Genomic DNA, 13,176 nt, shown 5'->3' with positions numbered 1-13,176 from the left:
GTCTCACTGCCTTTGGCTCGGAAAGCGACAGCGTGCTGCTGGCCTATGTGTGTCCGTGCGAAAGCGGCCGCTTCGTCCTCAGAGAGAACCACGCGTCTGGAACGTCGTGCCCCTGAGGGAGATGCTAGCTGGGGTGCTCTGGGGCAGCTCCTTAGGGAAAGGAGAGACAGACAGACGGACACTGGGCGGTCTCCAGTGTGACCAGGAGGTCACAGCTCAATCCCAGTCAGAGCACATGCCCGGGTTTCGGGCTCGATCCCCAGCAGGGGGCGTGCCGGAGGCAGAAGGCTGCACTGAGGATAGTAATATCGCTGGGTCCCGAGGAGGCGCTGTCCAAACCCCTGTAGGTTCACCTATTCATCAAGGAGCAGTGGTCAGCAAACTCATCAGTCCACAGAGCCCAATATCAACAGGACAACGATGGAAATTTCTTTTGAGCCACATTTTTTAAACGTAAACTTCTTCTTACTCCACTTCTTCAACATAGACTCGCCCAGGCCGAAAACGATCCTGCACATGGGCTGCGAAGTTTCAACTGCACGTGGTATTTTATGGAAGAGCCACACTCAAGGGGCCAAAGAGCCACATGTGGCTGGAGAGCCGCAGTTTGCCGACCACTGACTTAGCACAACACCCTCCCGGCTCCCCCATGTGGTGCGTGTGTGGGAATGTCCTTCCTCTTGAAGGCGAACAATACCCGGCACCTGTAAGGCCACGTTCACTTATCCCTTCACCTGTGTGGGCACTCGGGCGTCTCCACGTGTTGGCTGTTGGGAGCAGCGCTGCTTTGAAAATGAGTGCACGGATCCGCTCCAGTCCTCACCAGCGGAAGTCTGGACCCTCTGGTCTCTCTCTGTTTAATATATATTTTATTGATTTTTCACAGAGAGGAAGAGATAGGGATAGAGAGTCAGAAACATTGATGAGAGAGAATCATCAATCAGTTGCCTCTTGCACACCCCCCACTGGGGATGTGCCCGCAACCAAGGTACATGCCCTTGACCGGAATCGAACCTGGGACCTTCCAGTCCGCAGGCCGACGCTCTATCCACTGAGCCAAACTGGTTTCGGCTGGTCTCTCTCTGTTTAATGTGTGGAGGGGCCTCATGTTGCTTTCCGCAGCGACCGCATCGGCCTCCTTGCCCACGGCTCCGCCTGCTCCTCCTCCTCGCCTGCGTGTACCCCTCTGCCCCCCTCGCTCTGCTGCTTCCTCTTCGCAGCAGGGACACCTGTTCCCCCCCAGCACCTGCTCATCATGCTGCACGCCCCCCCCCCCACACACACACACCCAGGTGTGCAGGGAGCGGGCCTTGCACGGCGGGGTCCCCAGCACTTAGAACACACCGGGCACAGAGACAACCCTCAATGGAATCAACACCTAGACCCGTGGTCAGCAAACCGGGGCTGGCGAGCCTCACGTGGCTCTTTGGCCCCTTGAGTGTGGCTCTTCCACACAATACCACGTGCGGGCACGCACATACAGTGCGATCGAAACTTTGTGGCCCATGCGCAGAAGTCAGTTTTCGGCCTGGGCGAGTCTATTTTGAAGAAGTGGCGTTAGAAGAAGTTTAAGTTTAAAACATTTGGCTCTCAAAAGAAATGTCAATTGTTGTGCTGTTGATATTTGGCTCTGTTGACTAATGAGTTTGCCGACTGCTGGCCTAGATTGTGACCACTCTAACAGGTATTAGGATTTCTTGAATAGACTGATCACGCCCAATGCCTCTGCCCTGTCCTGTCTCGGACTTCAACCCTTCCTGTGCCGACTTCACCGAAAGAGCCGACTCCACACACCAAAGGGAACAGAGAAGTCGTAGGCCCTTCCAGCGCCTGAGAGCCTGCGTGCCATGTGTTCTGTGTCAGGAGATCAAACCGGCAGCAAACGAGACGGGACAGTGGCTTTGTGCAGGCCCCTTAATGAGGGGGCCCGGGGTAGCGTGACCCAGAAACCCAACGCCAGGCCTACTGCTATTCCCTGTGGGGTGCTTTTTTGCTGTGCCCATGAGGTGTGTGCTGTTTCACATCGGTTTGCTGTTTTGTTGTTGTTGTTAATCCTCACTCGAGGATTTTTTAAAATATATTTTATTAATTTTTTACAGAGAAGAAGGGAGAGGGATAGAGAGCTAGAAACATCGATGAGAGAGAACATCAATCAGCTGCCTCCTGCACACTCCCTGCTGGGGATGTGCCCGCAACCAATGTACATGCCCTTGACGGGAATCGTACCTGGGACCCTTCAGTCAGCAGGCCAACACTCTAATCACTGAGCTAAACCGGTTTCTGCCTGAGGATGTTTTTTAAATGGATTTTATTCTTTTTTTTCTTTTCTTTTCTTTTCTTTTTGGAGAATGGGAGGAAGGGTGAGAGACAGAGAGAGAGAGAAACGTTGATGTGAGAGAGACACACTGATTGGTTGCCTCCTGCATGCGCCCTTGGCCGACTGGGGCTGGGGGTCAAGCCTGCCACCAAGATAGGTGTCCCAGACTGGTATCGAACCTACGACCCTTCAGTCAGAGGGCTGACACCCCAACTACTGAGCCAAACCGGCCAGGGCCGCATCGGCTTGCTTTTTAAGAGCTGCTCCTAAAGAAATAGACCATTTTCATGAGATCACTATAAATGAGCAAAAAAGCCATTCCATCTTTTTCTCTGAAAGTCGGCTGGTTATGTGCCACTGGATTAGAAATTTCTCTCCTCTCTCTGTCTCGCTTTCCTTCCCTGGTCTTCCTCCTTGGAGAATATTTTGAGGAATAAGGCACCCGATGTGCCTGGAGTTCACCTACTTCTCTCAGCAGCCAACCCCAGCTCCTGCCCCGACAGAGAAGACGCCCGTTCCCCGCGGAGGGACCCCTTTGCTGAAACGGGCAGCATCCTGTGGGCGCCAGCAGCGTCCTGGGCTCCGAGCAAGGCCAGGAGCAGTGCATTCAGAGCGTGACGCGCTCTCCCCACCCGACAGGCAGTCCTGCTCGGGGACTCTGCTCTGATGTGAATTATTCACAGAGCAGGCTGTGCTTTTAACACACGCGCAGAAGAAAGAAAAAAGGGTTCTGCTCAACCAGCCTCAGAGCAGACTGCAAGGAACATGAAAAGATTTTGTTCCTTTTGAGTGTCAACCTAGGAACCGGGTCGTCACGGTTCGATTCCCGGGCAGGGCACAGGCCCAGGTTGCAGGCTCGATCCCCAGTGTGGGGAGAGCAGGAGACAGCCGATCAATGATTCTCTCTCATCATCTCATCGATGTTTCTATCTGTCTCTCTACCCTCTGTCTGAAATCAATAATGTGTGTGTGCGTGTGTATGAATACATAGATATATTTAAACAAAAAAAGATTTCCTATTCAGATGGGGACATGCCCGACTCCTTCCACCGGCTCAGAGGCCTGGATGGAGCCGATCGAGGTGGCACTCAGGCAGGAGATGCCCCTGAGGCCGGGCTCAGACAACGTTCCCCAGGGTCCGGCTTCCTTTCCTCTCGTCCAGGCTGCCAGCACTCAGCTTCCCAAAGCGCCCCACACCCCTCCTTCAGCGCCACCCTCTGCCGTCCCCACACCTGCGGCCACACCATCTCCTTCCTCCATCAGGGCACGGTGCCCATTCCCCCTGGGGGCCACAGAAGCAAGACTTGTTTCAGCAACAGCAATAACTTCATGGCGACTCCTAGCTTCTCCCTCCCGGCCCCCAACCGGGGTGGCCATTGGGGCACAGGACAGCCGCCTGCGGTTACGGTTATACCTGCCTCCCACACAATTCCACTCTCCGCGCCTCAGGTTCTCTACCTGTACCTGCACCCCGGGTTCTGTGACAGCCGGTCTGGACCCGGCTGACTCGTACTTCACGTGTGGGCACGGGGGTAGCAGCCAGCTGCAGGGGACTTGGGCCGGTCGCACGGGGTCTGCAGCTCACGCGGCGCAGGCAGGCGAGCTGACCCAGGCCTGGCCTCTGAGTGCCCCTCGGCGGGCCCGTCCCTGGAGCTCCCCGAAGGAACAGCCCTCACACATCCGAATGCTCCGCACCCGCGCCCCAGGATCTTATCAGCAGGAAACAAGAGCCCTGGACGACCATAATGAAGTGTCTGGCTTTTCTTTTCTAATTAGCAAAGCCCCAAGATTGTAGCCCAGGGAACAGCTAAATATTTAGAAAGTTAAAGAAGTTTCTAAGTCCCAGCACACACCACTCCTGCCCCCCCCCCTTACCCTGTGGTTCACCCCGCTCCTGAGCATTTCACAGGGAAAAACTTGGACTGCAGCAATGGGGACCCGTGAAAACCTTTTTTGAAGTGCAGCCTGGCCATTTCGGGGGGCGGGGAGGGGGGTGTAGGAGCTGCTTGTTTACAGATAAAGGCGGCCCTCAGCTCCTACCCCACAGGCCCCTCACAGGGGGACCCTCAGATCCTGGACATGCAGAGAGAGGGTTCATGCCCCAGGCTGGATGCCATCACCTCCTGCTTCAAGAACTAACTTCCCTTTTTAAAGTTCTACCTCTTTCCATGCGGCGGCCGCCACTTTCAGTTCGCGCAGTCCGGCCGCCCCTAACTGAGCACACGTTCACGGCGAGAAAAAAAGAAAGTGACTATTTTTGAACGAGAGGAGCCGTTCCTTTTTGCTTCCACGTCTTGGCAGCCTGAGGCACTGCATCCCTCAGGATTTAAGTCATCAGCACGCTGCCTGGCGAGTTGCATTCCCAGGCCACCAACGGACGGACAGACGCCCCTTCTATGCCCCCGGCCTACCCCTCCCAGGATGGCCTGTGCCCTCCTCTCCTGGGCCTGCAGGCTGCTTCCATTCTGGGCCACGGCCAGAGCTGGGGGCAGACTGGCCCCGGGAACCACCTGCTCCCCAAGCTCTCCCCAGGGCCAGGTCCCGCTGTGGAGCTGGAGCCACCGCGGAGTTCCCTTCTCCCTCCCCGCCCCACCTCCAGGGCTCCGTGGAGAGGACGGCAGGCGGGCCGAGGCTGAGGCCCGGAACGCATCATTGCCCGCAGCTTTCAGGCTCCCACTCACCTGACGCGGGTCAGGCACTCCGCCGCCACAACACGTCCCGCCTGGGTGCGAGTCCGGCCCGAGGTCAGCTCCTGGGGCTGAGAGAGAAGACTGCGTGTGAGACACAGCGGGGGTCCCTGGGGAGAAGCTCCACGGCCCCCCTTCCACCTTCTGTAACCTCCTTCCTGAGACACCCCCCCCCCCAGTTGACAGGCCGGTGGGTGGGATCACGTGAGCGAAGAGCCCGGGTAACCTCGGTGCCCACTTCCAGGGTGCAGCCCACAACCAGGCTGGGCACCACCAAGCTGGCCCGCGCCGGGCCGGGACTAAGGGAAGAGTTTGGCGGCTCCCACAGCACCGGGAGGCCGAGGGTCAGAAACCCGCATCCCCACGGGGCTTTGTCCCCACTTCCTCCCTCCCCGCTCCCCGTTTTATACCCCCCAACACACACACACACACACACACACACACACACACACAAGCACGCCTCTCCCAACTGTGCGGCTCAAGCGAGGGTTACGTTTCGAGAAAGATGGTTTCCTTGAGCGGACTCCACATGACACCCCCACAACCACCACCCGCCCGCCCCCCCGAAAAACACAACCTATTTCCTGCAGCTGCTGCAACAGTTTCCAACTCCGGGGGGGTGCCATTCCAACCCAGACAGGGTCGCCCTCAAAGCGAGTCACTGGGGTCAAAATGTTTATAACCGCAAATGAACACCCCCCCCCCCCCAAAAAAAAGGCCCGCAGTAAAAGAACCCGCAAATGCCTGCAAGTGCTTGCAAAGCCACCGAGCACTCCCAGAGCGGCGCAAAAACTTGTGCGTCCCGGGGACAGTCCAACTCCCCGCGCCCTCGGCCCGGCCCCAGCCGCTACCTTGCTGCCCTGGGAGCACGCCGGTCTGGGGGCGCAGGGCGAGGAGCGGGGTCAGCAGCCGCCGGGTGATCCCATGCTCGCGAAGCGGGAGCTCGTTCCGTTAGGATAGAAGCGGAACACCCACACCTCCTCTCGGCGTGGCTTTCTCTCTCCACCCTCTCCCTGCCTCCTCCTCCTCCACCTCCTCCTCCTCCTTCTCTCCTCCCACCCGGCGGCGAGCCTGAGGAAGCGCCTCAGCAGCACAGCCACATGGTTACTGCACTTTGAAGCGGCTCCCCAGAGCCTTATATAGGCCGGAAGGCTCCCTGGGCAATGTAGTCCGAGGCCGGGGTCGCGGAGGCCCTGGGGCGACGGAACGGACTACAAATCCCAGAATCCCCGGCGCCGCGGGCGGGGCGGGGCGGGGCGTCCTGTGGGGCGTCCAGGGTCCGCACTTGGGTCCTCGCCCGGAGCCGGCGGGGTTTGGAGCCTGCCACCCGAAGCCACCCCTGGAGGGCGCCCCCACCCTCTGGGGACCCTCCTCTGGCTGGCCCCTGACCCGCGCTCCCAGGTGCCGCCTGGGAGCGGCTCGGGTTTCTGCTCCGGGAAGTTTTGGCCGCCGGGAGCCCGCCCTCCCCGCGCCGGGCGCGCGAGCCAAGAATGTCAGCAATCCAGGGCACAGAAACGCCAGTTTTTGCGGTCGGGGATTAAAGGCGCGAGGTTGTCTCTGTTTAATCAGCTCGGGTTTGCACGGAAAATGAAGTCCGTGCAAAAGGGGGGAGGGGTGCGGGGAGAAGGGCGCGGGCTAGCGGCTCCAGGGTGCTTTGGTGAACCGGACCGGCAGGGATGGGACTCTCCTCCCGGCACAAGCACTGGAGCTGTGCTGTCCCTGGCCAGCGCTGAGATGAGGGTGAAGGGGAGATTGGGGTGCACAAAACAAATACAGACCGCGACCTCGGCCTGACCCTGCTTCCAGCAGCTCCTCTGCTCCCAGGAGCTGTAAATGCTTAAATAAGTAACCGCAAACCAGGGGGAAGCGGCGGGAGACAAAAAACAAAACACAGGGCTTCGGAGGGAACGCGGCTGCAGAGGTGCGCAGCCAGGCGGGCCAGGGGGTCTCAGCCCTTTGCCCAGAGGGGCCTGGGCTCCGGCTTGGGGAAGGAGGGCAGGGGCCACGACGCTCCCAGGCAGTCAGCCGGCTGTCCCCCCGCCCCTCAGACGACGTGCATTCATTCCACAAACGTTTCCCTGAATGCCTACTGGGTGCCAGGCGCCGGGGCGTGATGGTGAGCCAAGATACACCCCTGCCTGCGCCACGTGGATCTGCTCTGACAGCCACAGCCCTCATCACAGGCGGGGAGGCTGATGCTCCTGAGCCCGGACCGTAGGCACGTCTGTGCGTCAGTGTGGCTGCGTTTTTGCAACCTTTGGGCACAGGCACAGCCGCTATCCCGGTTTGCGGGCCGCACCGCCGCGGGCGCAGGGAAACCAGGTGATTTCCCCGGGGCCGGCGCTAAGTAGCGCAGCCTGGATTCCGCTCCCGCCTCCAGGGCAGCGAGTCCTGGTCTTCGGGGAAATCCAGCGCTTTCAGGAGCAGCCGGAGCCCTGGGCGACTCATTTTCATCTCTGCCCCAGTTTTGCCATCGGAGGAGGAGAAGACCATGTGAATTCTCCCGCTTTCTACTGGCATGGCCACCGGACGTACAGTCAGCAGTCTGGTAAACGCCAGGAGTGAATTAGGGGAACAGACTATTACCGACAGAATGCCAAGGTTAATCCTAACAGCTGCCTTTATCGGCTACCTGCCGTGTGCCCGGCACTAATCTAAGCTCTTTATGTGCATTAGCTCATCAGATCCTATTAAGGAATCACTTTTTGCTTATGGGAAACTGAGGCACAGAGGCGTTAAGCAACTCCCCCCCCCCCAAGTCACACAGGGGTTGGGCTCTCTGACTCCCCAACCCTGGATCTTCACCACCACCCCACAGCCTTCCGATGTGAGCATTTGCATCAGATGGGTCTGCTCAGATAGGCATTTAATGCCGGTCCAGGCATGGGCACTGCTCTGAAGGCGGAGTTTGTGTCTATTGCATGCACTTTGCCCCTCCGCTCTTTCTGCACCGCCTCTGGTCACTGGGCTCTCAGGCCTCTGCCCGATGCCTCTCCCCGCCATCAAGAAACCCTCGTCGTGGCAGGCCAGTGTGGCTCAGTGGTTGAGCATCAATCTATGAACCAGGAGGTCACAGTTCCATTCCTGGTCAGGCACATGCCCAGGGTGTGAGCTCCATCCCCAGGATAGGGTGTTCAGGAGGCAGCCCATCAATGATTCTCATCATTGATGTTTCTATCTCTCTCCCTGCATCTCTGAAATCAAAAAAATATGTTTTTAAAAATTCCCCCAGCATGAGACAACAAAGGGGTCCCCATCTTCTCCATCCACCCCCCCCCCCATGAAAACAAAACTTTTCTAAAGGGTTTTTGGCTCTACTTTTCAAATTCCACACGCCAGTCTAGGCTAATATAACTGGTGAAGACTTGAGGGTAACAATTTCATGTGTTTCTAACTCAAAAGCACGATGGAATCTTAACGTGGGTTTTCCGAAGGAAGCTTGGTCTTGGAGAGCTGAGTGGGGTGACTTTCCTCCTCAACGTTCAGCAAACGCTGGACCCTTAACTTAAGGTGACCAGTCGTCCCGCTTTTGGTGGGACAGTCCTGATTTTTAACAATTTATCCCGCAGCGCTTTAAAAAAAATCCCAATTTTTGCCGAAACCGGTTTGGCTCAATGGATAGAGCATCGGCCTGCGGACTGAAAGGTCCCAGGTTCGATTCCGGTCAAGGACATGTACTGTGGTTGCGGGCACATCCCCAGTAGGGGGTGTGCAAGAGGCAGCTTGGACAATGATTCTCTCTCATCGATGTTTCTAACTCTCTATCCCTCTTCCTTCCTCTCTGTAAAAAATCAATAAAATATATATTTTTAAAAAGTCCCAATTTTTGAAAAGATGTTTTAAAACGCCGTGGGACGCGGGACAAATTGTTAAAAATCGGGACTGTCCTGCCAAAAGTGGGACGTCTGGTCACCTTACCTTAACTGCTTTAGCCCTGGCCTTTCCTCCCGCACAAGGCAGGACCATGCTTTATTCAGGCAGCATATACTCTGCCTCCCCACCCAGCAGCCTCCGTCCTCTGCCTGCTCCTCTTACTAGATACGTGGGAAGAGTGTTCAGAAACGTGTGTTAAGCCCTGGCCAGTGTGGCTTGGTTGGTTGAGCTTGATCTCATGCATCAAAAGGTTGCCAGTTCTATTCCCTATCAGGGCATATTTATTGATTTTTCTCTATATGTCAATGTTTCTCTCTCTCCCCTCCCTTCCTCTGTAAAGTCAATAAAAACATTTTTATTTAAAAATATATATTTTATTGATTTTTTTTTTTTACGGAGAGGAAGGGAGAGGGATAGAGAGTTAGAAACATCTATGAGAGAGAAGCATTGATCAGCTCCCTCCTGCACACCTCCTACTGGGGACGTGCCCGCAACCAAGGTACATGCCCTTGACCCGAATCGAACCTGGGGCCCTTGAGTCTGCAGGCCGATGCTCTATCCACTGAGCCACACCGGTTAGGACCATAAAAACACTGTTAAAGTGTTTTAACAGGAGGGCCACGTATACGGCAGGTGAGATGAACATTTTTGAGCACACAAGCTAGGCCACTTATCTCATAGACGGTTCCCTCGGCCCGTGTGGGTGAAGGGTTCTATTCCACTGTAACTGGTCGCAGGTCCAAGCAGCGACGAGGCCACTAGAAAGAAGGCTTGCTCACTTCTCTGTAAACATGAGGGTCTCTCCATGGCGACGTGTGATTGGTGATGAAGTCTGTCATCAGAAAGGCCCTGCCCACTCACCCCCATTCCCGGGAGAGGAAGGTGGGTTCCTTCTCCTTCACGCTACTTTTTTCTTTTCTCCTGGAAAAATGTTCTACACCTGTGCTTTCCAGGACACTAGCCACTAGCCATTTAGGGGCTTATGACATAGCTAGTGGTTGGCAAACTCATTAGTCAACAGAGCGGCAAACCGCTGCTCGAGAGCCACAGTTTGCCGACCACTGGCCTAGATCTTCCAATACATCAGTGTCATGAGAGAGAGAGAGAGAGAAAAAGCAGGAGGATTATCTAGATTTAAAAAGATTAAAGCAACTGTAACTTCCTAAATGTAACGTGTGACCCTTGATTGGATGCTAGGTTGAAAGAAAAATAAAAAACAAATTGATGGAAGACATTTTTCAGCAACTGGAAAAGTTTGAGTCTAGACTATTAAGGAAAACTGTGGAATTAATTATTTTCTTAGGTGTGATAGTGGCTTCATGGTTAGATGTAGGAGAAGGCTCTGGTCAGTAGGAGACAAGCCCTACAGTGATCAGATGTGGAATCTCATTGCGCCTGGAACTCACTCTCAAAAAATGCATGCCTACTTCATATAAAAATCACTCACACTTACCTCTTTTATTAAAAAAAAACAGTCTAAAATTTTGTCATATAAATAGATATTTCTATGATCATTTCACATTTATGTTGGGAAATTATTTTATGCCCTTGAAGGTGAAAGTTGAGTGCAATAAATTATTTAGAAATCTGGCTTTGCAGAAGCTCACTTGGTTTGAGAAGTAGAGTGAGAAGCTGCTATTAGAAAATCTTTGCATTGTGTTTGCTTTCCTTCCTGAAAAAAGGAAGAGGAGGAAGAGGAGGAGGGGGAGGAGAAGAAGAAGAAGAAGAAGAAGAAGAAGAAGAATCTACCCCCAAACCAATATGAGAAAGTAGCTTCTCAGATCAAATTTAACTTTCTAGGGCACATGTGTCAAACACAAGGCCCGCGGGCCAAATCCAGCCCGCCAGGCCTTGCAATGTGGCCCGCACCGCGCTGTCATCACTGCACTCCGCTGTCAGTTTATGACATTGTCAGTTTATGACTGTTCAGTAAACCATTCGGCCCGCGATTTAGGCTGGATTTTAGATTTTGGCCCCTTCTCTGATTGAGTTCGACACCCCTATTCTAGGGAAAAGCAAAGCCAGTAGTTGCTATAACCGGGCGACTTGTGTGAAGGTCTCCAGGTCAGGAGGCGTTGGGATTGTTGCACTAAGTCCCTGGGGATCTTCTCAGTCAGCCAGCGAGGCAGAGGGAACACTGCCTGAGAAAAGGAAGTGGAACAGGAGAGAACCCTCACAGCCTCATCGCCACTTCTCCCGGGAAGAGTGTCCAAGGACCCGTAGACCTGGCCAGGAGAGCAGCACCCAGGTCTGCTGTATTCAGCTGCCAATCAAGCAGAGGCGCCGCCTTTTCACTTCCGGGCTGTGTCAGGAGGTCCAGACTCAAGCAAAGGACCTGCTTCCTCTGTTCCTCACATCGCTTTGTTCCCAAATGTAAGGTGGTGTCTCCCTGTAATTGCAGTCGTAGGCTCTGGGTAGCCTGTATCCCATCTTTCTGTGGTATTGTCTCCAAACAGATATTGTCTCTGAGCTCCACACGGATGGAGAGCTGGAGGCAGACGCGATGCAGGGCCAGCCCAGGGAAGGGGGGCTGGAGGAGCAGGGAGTGTGACAGAGGAATCTATGCAGGAACATTGTTTTGTGTTTGTTTGTTTTTTAATATATATTTTTATTGATTTCAGAGAGGAAGGGAAAGGGAGAGAAACACCAATGAGAGAGAATCATTGATAGGCTGCATCCTGCACGCCCTCTAGTGGGGACCAAGCCCACAGCCCAGGCATGTGCCCTTGACCGGGAATCAAACTGAGATCTCCTGGTTTATAGGCCCAGGCTCTACCACTGAACCACACCAACCCGGCAACAGAACATTTTCTTGGCTCCCCCAGTGCCTGGTTGCACACACTGATAGTTGATGGGTACTGACACCCTCTACCAGGCGCGGTGTTGGGCTCCAGGGGAATGGCAGAGGGTTATAGAACGCAGCAGGCTTCGCTGTCGGCCTTTCTCTTCACCCGGACCTCCTTCCAGAGGCGTGCCCCACGTGGTGTTTGGAGGGAAACAGAGGCAGATGCGCCAGGTTTGCAGTCACAGGCGATAGTCCTCAGCTGGTGAAGCACTATAGTTCTTCCTGGTAATCGTTGGCAGGCCTCCCAGCTGGGGCCTCGGGCATGGCCAAGGTGCTGTCCGGGTCCTCTGTCGCCCTCCAGTCCTTGCCCACCACCCAGGCACCTGACGCTCCATGCGGGAACGCTTCTCCATCGAAGACTCACATTGTGAGGATGATCCGTGGCCACTGACCACGAAAGAGCCAGTGACGGAGGGAAATTGCATCTGCTGCCTGGCTTCTCTCCTCGCGCCCTTTTATCGACACTGTGACAGTGTGGCCGCTTAGGAGGAGAGAGAGGAGGAAGTAGGAAGCATATTAGTATTTCTAGGCAGTCTAAGCCTCCTCCAACCCGAAATGCTTCAGAATCAGACCGAAGTGGACCCCCTGGAGCAAATGAGCCTTCTGTGAAAATCAGTGTTCCTTGGGGAGAAGTTAAATAGACAGATAGTACTCTTATCTATCTATCTATCTTTCTATCTATCTATCTATCCATCCACCCACCCACCCTTCCATCCATCCATCCATCCATCCATCCAGCCATCCAGCCATCCATCCATCCATCCATCCATCCTCTGCCTAAGCAACCAATAGGAAGGAACAACCAGAATGACTGGAACAACTGGTCGCTATGATGCACACTGACCACCAGGGGGCAGATGCTCAACACAGGAGCTGCCCACTGGTGGTCGGAGTGCTTGCACAGCGGGAGCTCCACTCAGCCTGGCTAGGGCAGTGGCGGGTGGAAGCCTCTCCTGCCTCTGATGCAGCACTAAGGAGCCAGCAGGCAGGCGGTTAGGAGCAAAGGGTCCTGGATTGCAGAGGGCTGTCTGACTGCCGGTTTGGGCCTGATCGGGCCTAAACTAGAAGTCGGACCTCTCCTGAGTGGTCCTGGATTTCGAGAGGGTGCAGGCTGGGAGGCCCTCCCTTCCTCTCCTGCACAAATTTCGTGCACCGGGCCTCTAGTTAAAAAATAAATAAGTATGCTTAAAAGGGAAATATTATTTCTACAAGAATCACACTCACAGGAGAAGCAAGTTTCTGAATATCCTGCTCTATCCCTGAATGAGCAAATGTTGTAACGAGGCTCAGCGAAAAGATTTCCGCGTCGTAACGAGTAACTAGAGGCGGGCTTCCCGGAAGCAGGTTCGGGTAAGTGCCCGCCACGTGTGGGAAACGTGTGCGTCACTGAATAATCCCCTGGCCTTCGGGACAAGTAGCATGTGTGCCTGGTTTTGGGAAAGTTCACTTGTGTA

General features: G+C 54.9%; 1 protein-coding gene across 7 annotated transcripts in view; it reads right to left on the bottom strand.

Moving 5' to 3' along the window:
• Positions 1-5,157, bottom strand: part of ITPR1 (inositol 1,4,5-trisphosphate receptor type 1) — a 135,574-nt gene extending 130,417 nt beyond the window's left edge. For all 7 annotated transcript variants that reach the window (XM_084902238.1, XM_084902239.1, XM_084902241.1 and 4 more), the window contains exon 1: positions 4,999-5,157. The gene's annotated coding sequence lies outside the window, so the exon portion shown is untranslated. The remainder of the gene's footprint in view (positions 1-4,998) is intronic.
• Positions 5,158-13,176: the final 8,019 nt, after the last annotated feature.

The sequence above is a fragment of the Pipistrellus hanaki genome, assembly GCF_964339955.1.
Source record: "Pipistrellus hanaki genome assembly, chromosome: 13".
Taxonomy (NCBI): Eukaryota; Metazoa; Chordata; class Mammalia; order Chiroptera; family Vespertilionidae; genus Pipistrellus; species Pipistrellus hanaki.
Note: the sequence above shows the minus strand (reverse complement) of the source record. Positions and strands in the feature narration are given on the sequence as shown.